The 15184-nt window shown below is 35.1% G+C and overlaps 1 long non-coding RNA gene across 13 annotated transcripts; it reads left to right on the forward strand.

Moving 5' to 3' along the window:
- The first annotated feature begins 7082 nt into the window (after nucleotides 1-7082).
- Nucleotides 7083-11837, forward strand: LOC107819039 (uncharacterized). Of its 13 annotated transcripts, none has more exons than XR_012695604.1 (7): nucleotides 7084-7265; nucleotides 8168-8265; nucleotides 8489-8566; nucleotides 8802-8924; nucleotides 9559-9621; nucleotides 11077-11281; nucleotides 11577-11837. It is a non-coding gene; the product is annotated as an uncharacterized LOC107819039 (long non-coding RNA). The 13 variants fall into 13 exon arrangements; XR_012695602.1 differs by having other exon boundaries at nucleotides 8168-8249; XR_001655601.2 differs by having other exon boundaries at nucleotides 7085-7265; nucleotides 8818-8924.
- The last annotated feature ends 3347 nt before the right edge of the window (nucleotides 11838-15184 follow it).

The following is a 15184-nucleotide window of genomic DNA, read 5'->3' on the forward strand; positions in this document are numbered from 1 at the left end:
ATATGTGTATTGATTGTCTTAGTTGATTTCCACACCACCGTGTTATATGTGATTGTAAAAAGTGATTTGATGTGCCTACCTTATTATGTTCTAAGCTTGTAAATGCTTGAGAATGACGATATGGGAGTATGTGTTAACGAATGAAAGAACGTTAATGTATCCGAATGTGGGAATGTGTATAATGGCTAAAACCCTGCATGGTAAGTAATGAAAGATGGTATTGTGAAATGACGTAAATGAGTTGAACAATTACGATAACACCTTGTACATGAATTATTTCTTGGTGACATCTATGGTGTCTTGGGCCCAAATGTATGAATTGTTGATATGAACTTGTGCTTCCTTGAAATGATGATTCTTGTGATTAATATGCTTTGAACGTTGTTGGTTAAGTCTCACGATATAATGGTGTAAGTAAATGGCAACAAACCAAGTATGTGTGTGAATGTGTTCATGTGGTAAGAAATGTGTAACAAATGATGGAAAGAAAGCATAATTGATGCAATTGAAACAACTGTGGTAATATCATACGTGACTTGTCGCGGGCAATTATCGTTGTGACTTAAATTGTATACGGGTTGTTACATATGATGGAAATGGTATTGATGTTATGAAAATTCTTTGTGAATTATTGTTGTTGTCGTGTGAAATTTGATTGTCCGGTAGGATCGAGTTGTGCGCCGCAACATGAAGTTATAAAGTGTGGGTTATGGTGATAAGGGTGGCCGAGGTAATAAGGGTGGAAAAGTGATCGAAATCACTATTGAAATAAAAATATGTGAAAGTTGTGAAACCATTGATGTGATAAAATAATGTTGAAAGGGGAAAAGGAGAGATTGTGGAACTTGTTTGGCTTTGGTTGTTCCTTTCATGTGCATTGGATTGTTGATTCTATTACTGTTTGTTACCTGTGTATTTTTTGATTTTACTTAGGGTAAAGTTTGTTCATACATACCAGTACAATTCAAATGTACTGACGTCCCTTTTGGTGGGGGCGCTACATTCGTGTTATGATTGTAGGTGGTTCTATAGCAGGTACTCCAGTCCACCAACAGTAGCACTCCTTCACTTTCCGTCAGCTGTATTGGTGAGCCCCTTTTTCCTCTCGGGGCCCTGCGTGGCTCATGCCGCTTTTCCTCCCGAAAATCTTATTTTGGTATTTGCGTAAGGTATAGCCGGAGCCTTGTTACCGGCAAGTATTGTAACACTCTTTTGTATCCCTAGAGGCTCCGTAGACAGGAAATGTGAGTTATGTACTAATGTATTTTGTATTTGGCAATGTAACTTGTAAACCACGCTAAGTAACCATGTATATTATGTAAATCTCGTAATAATGTATTTAAATCATAAATGGCTATTTCACTTGGTTATCGAATAATGATAACGCGGGGTAACACGTGGGATAGGAAAGGCACCCAGGTCCGCTTGACTGGGGCTACCCGGTCGAGTGCCGGTCGCGCCCCTCGGTTTTGGGGCGTGACATCAGTAGTCAAGTACTAGATCAAAATAAGGCTAGATCAAAATAAGGTAAAGAAATAATTCCAGGGTCAATTTGAAGTCAAGTATGGGGATAGATAGTGCAGAGCTCGAGTAATCAGACAAGTACTACTCAGAATAAAGTAAGTATCATACAGAATCAATTATCAATCAACAAACAAGGTGAAGAAATAAAGGAACAAAGTAAGAAAAATATTAGTACTATACGAGAAAGGAAAGAGTAAAAGTCTCAAACCCTAGTTTTGGGTAAACCACAAAATATGCAGAGAAACAAGGACAAAATAATTATATACTGTGTACAATGAACACAGACAGGAGATTTATTCAAAAAGTAATAAAAAATCAGACTAGAGAAAGATCTGAAACCCTTATTTTAAGGTAAGTAAATTAGTCAAAAAGAACTAGAAGAATAACATAGATACACGAAAATATTAAAGAGAAAATACTCAAAATTAAGGAACCCTAATAGATCTGAAAAGATCTGGGCCTTAATTCTGGGTGAGTAGAATCTCAATAGCATGCACATAGATAGATTTATGGACTGTTAAAGAAGATATTCATCCATAAATGGAACTAGAACAGATCTTAAAGATCTGAGCCCTAGTTTTTAGGGAAAATAGATTAGATAAGACTTTTAGCAAAGAAAATAGACATGCGGTGAGATTTTAATAAAATAGACCAAAAAGTTAAACAAGTCTTAAAATATTTGAACCCTAATTTTAAGGGTAAACACAAAATCAAAAGAATCTCAGAGATTTGTACCATAAAGAGACAAAGAATAAACATCGATGGAAAGAAGTAAAGGTTTGAACCAGATTTGATTCAAAACAAGAGAGATCCACTTGCCATGTTAGGCAAGTGATTATGTAATACCAGAATTGGTTAACCAGTAGAGAAAAGGGGCTGGATAAGGTAAGTAATCACCAGATGATTCCATATCTGGTTGGAATCAAAGGGGATTTGGAGGGGATTTGGGTGACAACATTTAGGGTTTGACAGAGAGAAGAGAAGAGGTTGAGAGAGTTCAAGGACGGCGGGTTTGGGGTGAATGAGGGTTAGGGTTAGGAGTTTGGTTAATTAAAATAAGGGAAATGGATATGGACCGTTGATCTTAGAGATCAAGGTCACGATTAAAGGGGTTCTGGGTCGGGTAGCTAATTAGGTAAGGGTAATTGGGTTAGGTTATTGGGCTGGAGGTAATGGATAGTGGGCTAGGTCCGAAAAATTAATTAAAAAGGGGCTAATACACAATTAAACTAATAAAATAATTTATAAAAATAATTAACACATGATAAAATGCCACTTATATATGAAAATAATTTAAAAATAATTGTTTAACATTATGAAAATGTAAAAAGTTATTTTCTATATAGATAATATAATTATGCATTTATATGGGCTATTATTGCAAAATGTACAATTTTAGCCTTAAAATGCAAATGTAATTAAAATATTTAAGCACTATATGGGCATAAATGATAAATTTAGACGGTTAAATCATCATAAAAATGATATGAGGGATAACTATTGGATATTTGTATATTAAAAAATATAGAAATAAATTGATATAAAGTCTTAAAAATTGTAAAAATATTATAGAAATATTTGTGCATGTTTGTAAATACATGTGGACTATTTAAAAATATATATTCATATTTAAAATATATGAGGAAAAAATTGGGTATCAACAGGTTCTGCTGAAGGTTTCACCCATATAGGGTGTTATGAGGTTCGGAAAGTTGAGCCCTCGGTTCATTGGGTCGTTTGAGGTACTTCAGAGGATTGAGGAGGTAGCTTGCAAGCTTACCTTGCCACCTAGCTTGTCGAGTGTGCATCTAGTATTTCATGTTTCTATGCTCCGGAAGTATGTCGGCGATCCGTCTCATGTTTTGGATTTAATATAGTGCAGTTGGATAGTGATATGACTTATAATGTGGAGCTAGTGGCCATTTTGAAGCGGCAGGTTCGAAAATTGAGGTCAAAGGATATAGCTTTAGTGAAGGTGCAGTAGAGAGGTCAGCCCGTTGAGGAGGCTACTTGGGAGACCGAGCGGGAGATGGAGAGAAGATATCCACACCTATTTGAGACTCCAGGTATGTTTCTAGACCTGTTCAAGGACGAACGTTTGTTTAAGAGGGGGATGATGTAACGACCAGATCGGTCATTTCGATAGTTGTAGCCCCGCTCCCCATCTACTGTTCTTTTTGTGCTTTATAGCTGTTATATGACTTACAGGGTTAGTCAGTTTGGGTCCGGAGAGATTTCACAGTGAATTGAGATACTTAGTCTCATAATGGAAAGCTTAAGTTGAAATAGTTGACCGGATATTGACTTATGTGTAAACGACCCCTGATTTTAGTTTTGATTGTTCTATTAGCTCCATTGGGTGATTTTGGACTTAGAAACATGTTTGGATTGTGATTTGGAGGTCCGTAGTTGAATTAGGTTTGAAATGGCGAAATTTGGATTTTTGTAAAGTTTGATCGGGAGTGGACTTTTTGATATCGGGGTCGGATTCTAATTACGGAAATTGGAGTAGGTCCATGGTATCATTTGTGACTTGGGTGTAATATTTGGGGTCTATCGGACGTGATTTAATAGGTTTTGGCATCATTTGTAGAAATTAGAATTTCAAAGTTCATTAGGCTAGAATCTATGTGCGATTCATGTTTTTTGATGCTGTTTGAGGTGATTTGAGGATTCGACTAAGTTTGTATGATGTTTTGGGACTTAATGGTATGTTTGGTTGAGGTACTGGGTGGCTCGGGTGAGTTTCAGGTGGTTAACGGATCAAGTTTTGAAGTTGAAGAATTGCTAAAGATTTGCAACTGCTAATGTAATCGCACCTGCGAAGTGGGCACCGCAGCTGCGAGCTCGCTGATGCGAGAAGAGGACCGCAGAAGAGATCAAGAAGGATGTCAGCAGAGGTCGCAGGTGTGATGGGATTCTTGCACCTATGATTGCGTAGATGTGATGTAAGGGTCGCAGAGGCAGAGAGTGAAAGAGTTGAGGGGCTAGGGATTTTCAGTAGGAGCGGACGAGTAGGCGCAGAAGCACTTCCACAGAAGCGTCTCCACAGAAGCGGACATTTGTGCGTAGGTGTGATAGCTGGGGAGTTAAGTGACATCTACAGATGCGGAGATTTCATCGCAAAAGTGGGACCGCAGAAGCGAATTTTGGACCACATATGCAGTTTGACTGGGCAGAACATATAAATGCAAGGGTTCGTGATTTTGGCTTCATTTTAACATTTTGATATCAGGCTTTGGAGATTTTTGAGAGGATTTTCGAGGGGATTCTTGAGGTAAGTTCCTTGTGCCCGTTTTTATTCAATAATTTTCTTTCCCCATTGTTTTCTCACCTAGATTGTATGGTTTTGATGTGAAATTTGGGGGTTTGAGGCTACGTATTTGGAGAGTTTGAATTGGGGATTTGGGTGGTGATTGGTGTCGGAGTTTGATAAATTTTGTATGGTTAGACTCGTGGTTGAATGTGCTTTAACTTTTGTCGGATTTCAAGACGTGGGCCCAGGGGTCGTCTTGGAGTCGATTTCGGATTTTTGAATTATTACTTCGTAATTTCTTGTAGAATTGATTCTTTTAGCCCATATTGATTATATTGTACTGTTTGTGGCTAGATTGGGGCTGTTTGGAGGTCGATTTCCAAGGCAAAGGTGTGTTGGAGTAGAGTTTTGCTCGGATTAAGGTAAGTAACACTGCTAAACTTGGCTCTTAGGGTTCGAAACCTCGAATCATGTGTTATGTGATTAGTGTTGAGGTGACTCACATGCCAAGTGACGGGCGTGCGGGTGTGCACCATGAGAATTGTGACCTAGTCAATTTCATGGCACTGCATAGTGGTTCCATCTTGTTGATATTCGATTTTCATTATGTGATAAAGTAATTGAGCTGTCAATCATGCTAGAGAGCATCTTTAGGCTATATGTTGGTACTGTTAGGACCCATAGTGGTCATTTCTTGCTATTGATTTACTGATTTCATTAATATTTAGTACTCAGTCATATTCACGCATTTCATATCATATCCCTATCTCTGTTGTTATTTATTGATACATCATATCATTATGTTCGGGCTAGTTCTATGACATTGTGAGCCCGTGAGAGTGACTTGAGAGATTAATGACTGAGTGAGGCCGAGGGCCTGATTATGAGTGACATTTATGGGACCAGGCTGCACGCCGCAGCGGTTATACTGATTTATGATAGCGTTTGGGCTGAAGGAGCCCCTCCGGAGTCTGCACACACACCCAGTGAGCGCGGTTGATTATATTGAGGGATGGATCTTCCCTGGACATGGATCTTGTCCGAAACATTTATACACCTGGGGATGGATCTTCCCCACGGGCTGGATTGTCCCTACTCAGTACTAAATGACTGATAATCAGTTGAAATATATATTCCGGGATGGATTTTCTCTGGGCCGGATTGGCTATATACAATACTAAGCGAATAAGCATTTGAGAGTGTGAGCACATGAGGCTGCCAACATGGTACATCACATACATCATGTACATTGGCATATAGAGGCAGAGGAGTTATATTCTTCATATCATTCAAATTTGATATATCTTACTGTATTGAGTTTAACTGTTGAACTTGAAAGCATGCCTATGTTTCTGCACTGTTAATTTCTATATTAAACCGTGTCGGTAGAGTTCGTCACTACTTTTAGTACAAAGGTTGGATTTGTTACTTATTGAGTTGGTTGTACTCACGCTAGACCCTACACCTCGTGTGCAGATCTAGGTGCTTCCGGCCACGGCGACTCCTGAGTGTGCAGTCAGGATCTTGGCAGACTATCGAGGTAGCTATATGGAGTTAGCAGGCCTTGACCCTCCTTCATTATCTTTACTTATAATTCAGTTCTTATTCCTTAGACATTGTAGTAGACTATAAGCCCATACAGATGCCCATGTACTCGGTGACACCTCGATTTTTGGAGAGAGATTTGTATTCAATTGCGAGTTTTATTCTACTTTTAAAAAGATTTTTCTTAAATATTAATTGCTTCCATATTTCTCAAAACATTTATTATGTTGAAATGGTTGAGTAGTTGGCTTGCCCAATTCCGCGATAGGCACCACCACGACGGTTCGATTTGGGTCGTGACATCTATACTATATTAAAAGCATGAAGGCCTTTAGTGAAATGTCGTTCACCTTCTTTTACCCTTATAGAATAGAGTTCATACTAAACACAATAGTCATTTGATTATTCTTCTAGCTAATATTTAGGAGTTTGAAATAAATAAGATTTATTACTTATTATACCGTTCCTTAATTGAATTAAATAAGAGGTCCTTATTAGGACTTTCAAATTATTAAAGTTTTATCATATATGAATTTAAAGTTAAAGTATAATTAAATAACACCAAATATGTATATGCTCTACCTTATATATGAATTTATAACTATACAATAAGTGAAGGTGCCCATGGACGACGAAGGGTAGTTCAGTAATACCATCATTTCTTAGGGGCATTTTGTCATTTCAAAGTTGCAGCTCTTCTATTTTCTCTCTTGGTGACACGTGTCTCAATATTTAACTGTCTGATACAACTGGCTTCCACACTCTTTCATATCACCGACTCTACATGTCTCAACTCAAGACCCTCTTCTTCCATGCGTCCGTTTCACCTCCAACTTCTCTCTATCGTAACGATAGAGTCTAAAAGCAATAGATTTGAGTGAAGCTTTGGGTCTTTATCGTCGTCGGCAACAAACGGTGGGCGTTCATGTATTGAAGCTTGGTACGGCCATCTTTGCTCATTCTTTTTCTATTCTTATCTCATTCTAATTTTACTATTTTCTTTTTTCATTCTCAATCTAGATCCACATATCATTCTCCATCAAATTGATACCAAATGCAGCCAAAAATCTTTCTTTTGCCTTCTGCTTCCATGACTCTTGCAAGCATTATGGATTCTATAAAAAAATCCTATTGTTGTTCTATTTTCTTGGGGTCGATTTTGGAATAATGCTAATTTTATGTGATATTAGTAGATTAGCTCTCAGTTGGTTGAAATTTTTTTATTCTATTTCAGCTTCGATCAAAATATTCGGGTTTTTGTTTTTGGTTGTTTCTGGGTGAATGAATGCTAATTTGTCTCCTTAAAAGTTTTTGTATTTTGCATGTTTTAGATTGTCACAGATTAGCTCTCAATTGGATTTGTCATGAAGTTTAATGTTATTTCAACTACGTATTTTTTTTGTTTATGTTACTTTTTATTCATTTAATTTGGAGGAATACTATATGCTAATTTTTGTTTAAAAATATTTTTCTTTCTTTTGGATCTTTTGAGTTAGCGTAGATCAGCTGAGATCATTTTGTATGCATTTGTTGTTTCGTGACTATGTTTTGTTAGTTTCATTTAGAAATTAACTTAATCCTATAAGCGTAAACCAATAATATAAATAGCAGAACTTCCTAAAGTTTTAATAAAATACCCTCTTTCAAATGTATATTTCAATGTCTTCTTTGTAAGTGGCTTCTTACATGTGCATGTTTTTCTTAGTTGAAAATTGATGTTGCATTAACTTAACATTTGAAAATTAGCTTAAGGAAATAAAGTACCTTTCTTTTACCTTTTTGAAATAGAAATAATTTATAATGTGCAATAGCAGCTATTTATCCACCCTGCTTCTTGTGCAGCTTGTATACTCATTGTCTTTTTAGTTGTAGAATAAGCTTGATCCTAATTAAAGTTGACAAGTGAAGAAGCATCTGAAAGAAAGTAAGATACTTATTGAGTAAGTTTTGGATTTAATATATTTATATTTTATTTACCGAGATACCAGAAAAGCATTTATTAAAGTTCAACGAAGTAACTCATGAAATAATTCAAAGAATATCCTGTCATTCTTGCAAGAAATATTGGGGGTTCAACTATAATGGTAAGCTAAAATAAACAATAATCCATCTTATACAAAGTTACAGTGTAATTTTGTAATCTCTTGTACTTAATTAATGTAGATACATCATTGACTACAAGGTTCAAAACGTCAATACAGATTGACCCACCTTATCCACAATGTAGCAACTACATGTAAGGTATAACACTACTCCCTGCTCCTACATATATTGTGTTTGTTTCTTTCTTATTATTAATCTTCAAAAGTTTAGTGTTTTCTACCATGGACAAGATCATGGAAGACGGAGAAATGCTTGTCTCTTTCACCATGAGTAGTGCATCAAAATTCGAATCTCTCATCCTTGTTCCCGTGGATGAAGACATAATACTAAATTTTTACCAGAATCTTCTGTTCTTATCAACATAGTGTTTTAGTCATACACTGTTACAGGTTTGATCTTGATTTTCAAGATGCCTCCGGCTCAATAATTGAGATAATTGTGAGAGAATAAGGAGAAAAATACTACTCTATCCCATACTGTAGAGGAAATTTACAAGGTAACCTCAATCAAAATACAAATTCAATCTGTAAAAATATTCTGCGATTATTTGAACTAAACAATTTATACATGTCTATTACATGATTGATCTTACAAAAAGCTTAGTATTTTTTTCCAAGAAGAGTCTTTGCCAAAAAGTTGCTTACTCAAACTGTTCGTAATCCAAGCTAAAAAATTATTAGCATGCATTTCTTCCACAATGTCTGGAGAATTGAATATTTTATCATGTGTTGAAAAAGAAAACATTCTTCATTCTCTCCTAGCATAGACGTTTACTGACATTTGTGAAGGCAGCAAGAAAGAAAGACTCTTTTGATACACCAAAGAATAAATATGCGTTACCAACTGAAATCGTTAAAGATGAAACAAAAACTGGAGCAAACAACTCCATTGAGAATGAAATGAAGGTCAACAACAAATTGCGCTTTGTTATTCTTTCTGTAAATATATATTTCAATTTTTTTTTTCAAAAACTTTGTTAGTATTATGGAAACCACTTTCTTTGTTATGCTTGAGGGGAAAAACTTGACATAAATATGTAGGTTCTTCTATGTTAGATGAAACCACTTTCTTTTCCGTCTTTCAACATTCTGTGATCTAATTTAATATCCTGTTTGTGAAAATATTTGCAGGTAAAGCAAGCCCTACTGCAGCTCACCCTCGGCTTTTTGTTAGCCGCTCGTGTCTTTTTTCAAGTTTAGTACACAATCACTATTTCGTCCTGTTGTTAGGAAGATTATGAATAGTAAAATATGCAATCTTATCTTAGAAATAGGATTTTAAGACGGTAAATACTGAAGAGGTTGGACATAACTACTTGATATCACATAAAACTATACATTTTGAAAAGAATTTTATCAGTAGTGAGATATTTTTAAAGCTTAACATTGATTGTATTGCATTAGAAGCATTGGGCTTGCATTGGTGCCTCAAGTTAATCTTTGCAATTAGGGGTGTTCATAAAAATCCGAAAACCCGAATCAAACCGAAAACCAAACCAAACCGACCAAAAAAACCGATACTTTTTGGTTTGGTTTGGTTTTGGTTTTGAAATTTAAAACCGATCAAATTTGGTTTGGTTTTGATTTTAATTAAAAAAACCGAACCAAACCGAATATAGGAGTAGCCATTTTAAATTTATTATTACACCTATATATATGTATATTTTTATACAAAGTTTTAAAATTTTTATAGTAAATATTAATCGTTTGCACTTTTAGTACAGTTCTTTACCTTTACATTCTAGTTTAATTGGTAGTTTTCTTTTGTTAAGTGTAAGAATCTATTTCATGTTAAAAATAATATATTTTTAATTGAGTCCTTAAATTATTCATCACTATTTGATTCAATTATCATCAATATATCTTGGTAAATAATAGATTTCTCAAAGGGCAATTGATTTGATAGTGTTGCGTTGAAAATGTGATCGCCGAAATGTGCGTTTGGTAGTGTATTTCTTATATTTAAGAAAAAACCGATAAATAACCGATCCAAACCGAACCTTGAACACCCCTATTTGCAATAGAATTTGCAGCTAACTTTGATTTCTCTTTTTCAGTTTGTATTGGAAAGATGTGTTAGTTACAAATGTTTCTGAAATTCAATATAGCCTCTTAATTATTTCAAGATTTTATCCCTCCTCTCTGTGAACAATAAATGTAGTTTTTTAGTACATCATTTTCATAGTTAGAGTAGAGAAGTCATTGCCAAGTAATTCATTTTCTTTGTCAATCTTTATAGCTGATGAAAAACTTCTGATAGTTCACTGTTCCTTTGTCTCAAAAGTCAGAAATATTGAATTAATTACACATTAAAATTGTTATTTTATAATATCTCAAGTATGTATATTATTTTCGTTTAATTTTTTTGAAGAATTAGAATTATGTGTATTACTTGGGCTGTACATTATAGTTTATCTAATAGAAACATTCTGCGTTTGCTGCTTTAGTATTGCTTAAGCTCTCTCTGCAGGTTCTAATCCTTTTTTTCAATACTATTGCAAAAGAATATTTATAATAACAAAGATTTGTGGAATAATCAATTTTCAAGAAGGATATAGAGTATGGAAAAGTTTACTATGTTGCAAGTACATATTTCATGATTTTTACTGATGTTGTACAAACATTTTGCTCCTCAATGGATGTTTGTAGTATGAAGCAACAACTGTTCACGAGCTGCTGGCACTGCGACATGGTCCCGGAAAAAAACTGCTTCCTTTTGGATAATTTCACTTGCGTCCCTGCCACCGTATATAGAATCACTTGTCGTGTACATGTCTGCACTGCTTTACTCATCTTCAGTGCTGATTGATAAACATCAGAAGCTATTCGAGAAAAAGAATCACAAATAATCAAGGTAGTCTTCCATATTTTCCTTTTCGAGAAAAAGAATCACAAATTATCAAGGTAGTCTTCCATATTTTCCTTTTTGATCCTGTGTTTGACTGTTTTCTCAAAAAACATTCTATTTGTTTGTTTCACTCCAAAAGGGTAGAATCTTGCTTATGTTTCTTAATCTGGGACTCTTTTTATAATTTTATGTGATTCATATTTGACTTTTCCCTGCTGGAAATTATATTGATATCAACGGAGGTAATATTACTATTAGAAAATCCAACACCTACTTATGTCTCTATCGTTGATGCCCGCAGATTGTTAATGTAAATCCTAGGGAGCCCGATAATGCGGCATAGCTTCAGGCAAGGACACATGGTGGAACATCTTTTGTCCAAGGATGGATCCAAATAGACCAACCCTAATGTCGTTGTTCGTCATCCAGTTTCCTCCATCTGTTAGTTCAGTTGTTTTAGCAGTTTAAGAAGAGGTAATTTTTTTGTTAGACTTGATAATTTAGCTACCCTTAATGTTATAAGGAATATTTTGTAATGACTATTAATTTTTTGTTATGATAATATCTGAATCCCTTATCACCAAAAAAAAGTATGCAGTAACAACGCTTCCTTTGTCAGCAACCTTGCTAAACGTCTCAGCATTAAATTTTCTTGGTAATCTTTAAGCTGGACAAATAACTTAACAATATCGGGCATATGCCCGGGCACAGCACGGGCACCACTCATCTAGTTTTATATAATTGAACATTTTTTAGCCCAAAAGAAATTGTATAATCATGCTAAATTTTAAGTGAACAATTATGATGTAAACGAAAAAAGTAAAGAAAAAATTAAAGGAAGAGGAAGTAGCTTGCTTTGCCCTTTATTCAAATCAGCATTTAACATATAAATGTTATGAGTATTCTATGTGAGATTGGTCCATTGATTATTAATTTTACTGTTTGATCAATAATTTACTTAGATATAAATATTAATATAGATTTTAAAATATTATTAGAAAATATAATTACGAAAATATTTAATCATAACAAGAGAAAGAGATCGAGAAAACTGAAAAGTGACTGACAAAAGTCATTTACTAAAGCTACGACAAACATGAAGTGCAAAAGTTCGATTTTTTATGATTTGACAAAAGAATTTTTCGTGGATAAAAATATAGTTATAATTAAATATTTATTTTATGCTATGAGCTAATATTAATAATTTAAATCCTCAAAAAATAAATTATTTCTATTAGTGATTGAAAAAGATAATTAAGTATATTAATTGACCTTTTTTCGGGTTAACTAACTAGAAAACTAATCCAATTTTATTCTTTTCCAAATTCATTATATAGGTAAAATTATTTTTCAAGTTTACACAAATCTTAGAGATGTAATTACCTGATCGATCGATTTGAGAGTATTAGCCCCGATCCCCTATTTATTGCTCCCTTTATTTTGTTTTGTATTTACTTGACTTGCCAGGGTGCTTGGTGTCGGGTTCGGGTTCGGGTGAGTTTCGGAGTGGAATGGGACATATAGTCCTTAGAGTTGAAGTTTAAGTTGTAAGAGTTGACCGTGGGTTGAGTTGTGTGAAGACGACTCCAGAATAGAGTTTTGTCGGTTCCAATAGCTCCGTAGGGTAATTTTGGTCTTAGGAGCATGTACGGATGTTGATTTGGAGATCCATAGGTCATTTCGGCGTTAATCGACGAAAGTTAGAAAGTTGAAAGATTTCTTGAAACTTCGACTGGAAGTGGACTTTTGATATCGGGGTCAGATTTTGATTCTGGAAGTTGGAGTAGGTTCTTAATGTCAAATGTGACGTGTGTAATATTTGAGGTCAATCGGACTTGATTTGATAGGCTTGGGCATCGGATGTGGAAGTCAGAATTTTATAAGTTCGTTAAGCTTGAATTGGGGTACGATTCATGGTTTTAGCATTGTTTGATGTGATTTGAAGGCTCGACTAAGTTCGTATGATGTTTTAGGACTTATTGGTATTATTGGTAGAGGTCTCGGGGGGCTCGAGTGTGATTCGGATCGAACGTAGATTTTTTTCAAAAAATTTCTCGAATCCGAAACAAATTGGGACTTGTGAAATATGCTAAAGCTGGGTTGTTTCGCACCTGCAAAGGGATTGGCCGTAAGTGCGCGTTCGCAAAAGCGAGATCTTGGTCGCAGAAGTTAGTTTGGTCATGCCCAGCAGTGGTCGCAAGAGCGGGAAATATTCTGCAGAAGCGCATTCGCTTCTGCGATGGTATGGGCGCAGAAGTGTCAGTAGTCGCAGGTAAATTAAACAAGCCTACCAGTTATGAGTTACATGATTTCTATATATGAGTATTCTGAAACTTGATCTTGAGTCTTGACTGGTTCTTCATGCAGACTCTGATCTGAACCTTGATGCTCGCTAGCTATAGGTGCTAGTTCATTGTTCTATAACTTATTCTAATCAAACGGGAAATGTAATGCCCATGACTTCAGTCATGTATTGAGCATTCCACATCTTTTCATCCACTTCTGTATTTTGGATTCACTTCTTTTTCTTTTCTTCTCTTTATTCTGGATTGAAACATCTTCTTTTGATTATCTCAAACCCCGTGCCTCGTGGTAAAACCTACTCAAATACCAAAACAAACGAACGAACAAAATTTTAATGTCCCAGGTTTTAATAAGAAAATTTTGTGAGTTATTTATAACAAAACTCTATACTACTTCATTATTGAGAGCAATAAAATAAGCAGAAGAGACTCCGGTTCCCATGATATATATATATATATATATATATATATATATATATATATATATATATATATATATATATATATAGGGGGATGGCGTTCCTTTATTGTCAAAAAGATGTCTCAACTAATGATTGGTGTACACTATAGTTTTTTGTATTCTATTCCCGCAAAAGCGGTCTCGTAGATGGGGGCGTTATCCACAGAAGCGGAAGCCTTGGACTTAGTGTTTTTCCGCACCTGCGATGGTTTTTCCATATGTACGACGTCGCAGAAGTGATTTCTTGTCCGCAAATGTGGAAAACGTTGGGCAGACTGTTTGAAATCGAGAGTTTGTCATTTTCTTCATATTTTGAGATATAAAACTCGGATTGAGGCGAGATTTTGATGGATTTTCAGAGAAAATATTTGGGTAAGGATTCTTGACTTGTTTTTTATTATATTCTACTAATCTATCTTCGATTTCTTCATTTAATAAAGGATTTGGGTTGAGAAATTTGGAGGAAAAGGTAGAGAATTCTTAGACCGAATTCTTGAGTTTTGAAAGGTGAATTGGGATCGGATTTGAATAATTTTTGTATGGTTGGAATCTATATCGAAGGGTGTTCGGATTTTTTTAATTTTGGTCGGGTTCTGAGACATGGGCTCGAGTCGACTTTTTGGAGCGAATTTTTCAAAATTTTGTTATTTAGATTAGTTTCCTATAGTTATATTTATAGTATGTAATTATTTTTGGCTAGATTTGAGTTGTTCGGAGTCGGAAAGTCGAGGGAAAGGCCTTCTCATTGATTGATTGAGCAAAGTTTGAGGTAAGTGACTTGTGTAACCTTGTGTGGGAAAAATTTCCATTAGAATTTGGTATTGTTGTGACAATTTGTGATATGTGAGGGCCGTGTACACGAGGTTACGAGTGCGTACACGGGCTAAATGTTGAAATTTCGGTTTATCTAAGTAGTTATATTTTTATGCCTTTACTGAGTAACTTTAGCATGTATAGTCATCATGTTTAGCCTAATTTCATTTGTCTACTTGTCTTATCTCTTATTTGTAACTTGTACTACATGCTTAGTTGAATTACCTATTTTCTTGATTCCATATTCCTTATTTAACTGTGGGATTCTTTACGTGAAATTGCTATCTTTGAAATATCATTGTTTTAGTTGTTATGTTTTGATTTCCGTGATTA

This window comes from Nicotiana tabacum, chromosome 10, assembly GCF_000715075.1.
Source record: "Nicotiana tabacum cultivar K326 chromosome 10, ASM71507v2, whole genome shotgun sequence".
NCBI classification, from domain to species: Eukaryota; Viridiplantae; Streptophyta; class Magnoliopsida; order Solanales; family Solanaceae; genus Nicotiana; species Nicotiana tabacum.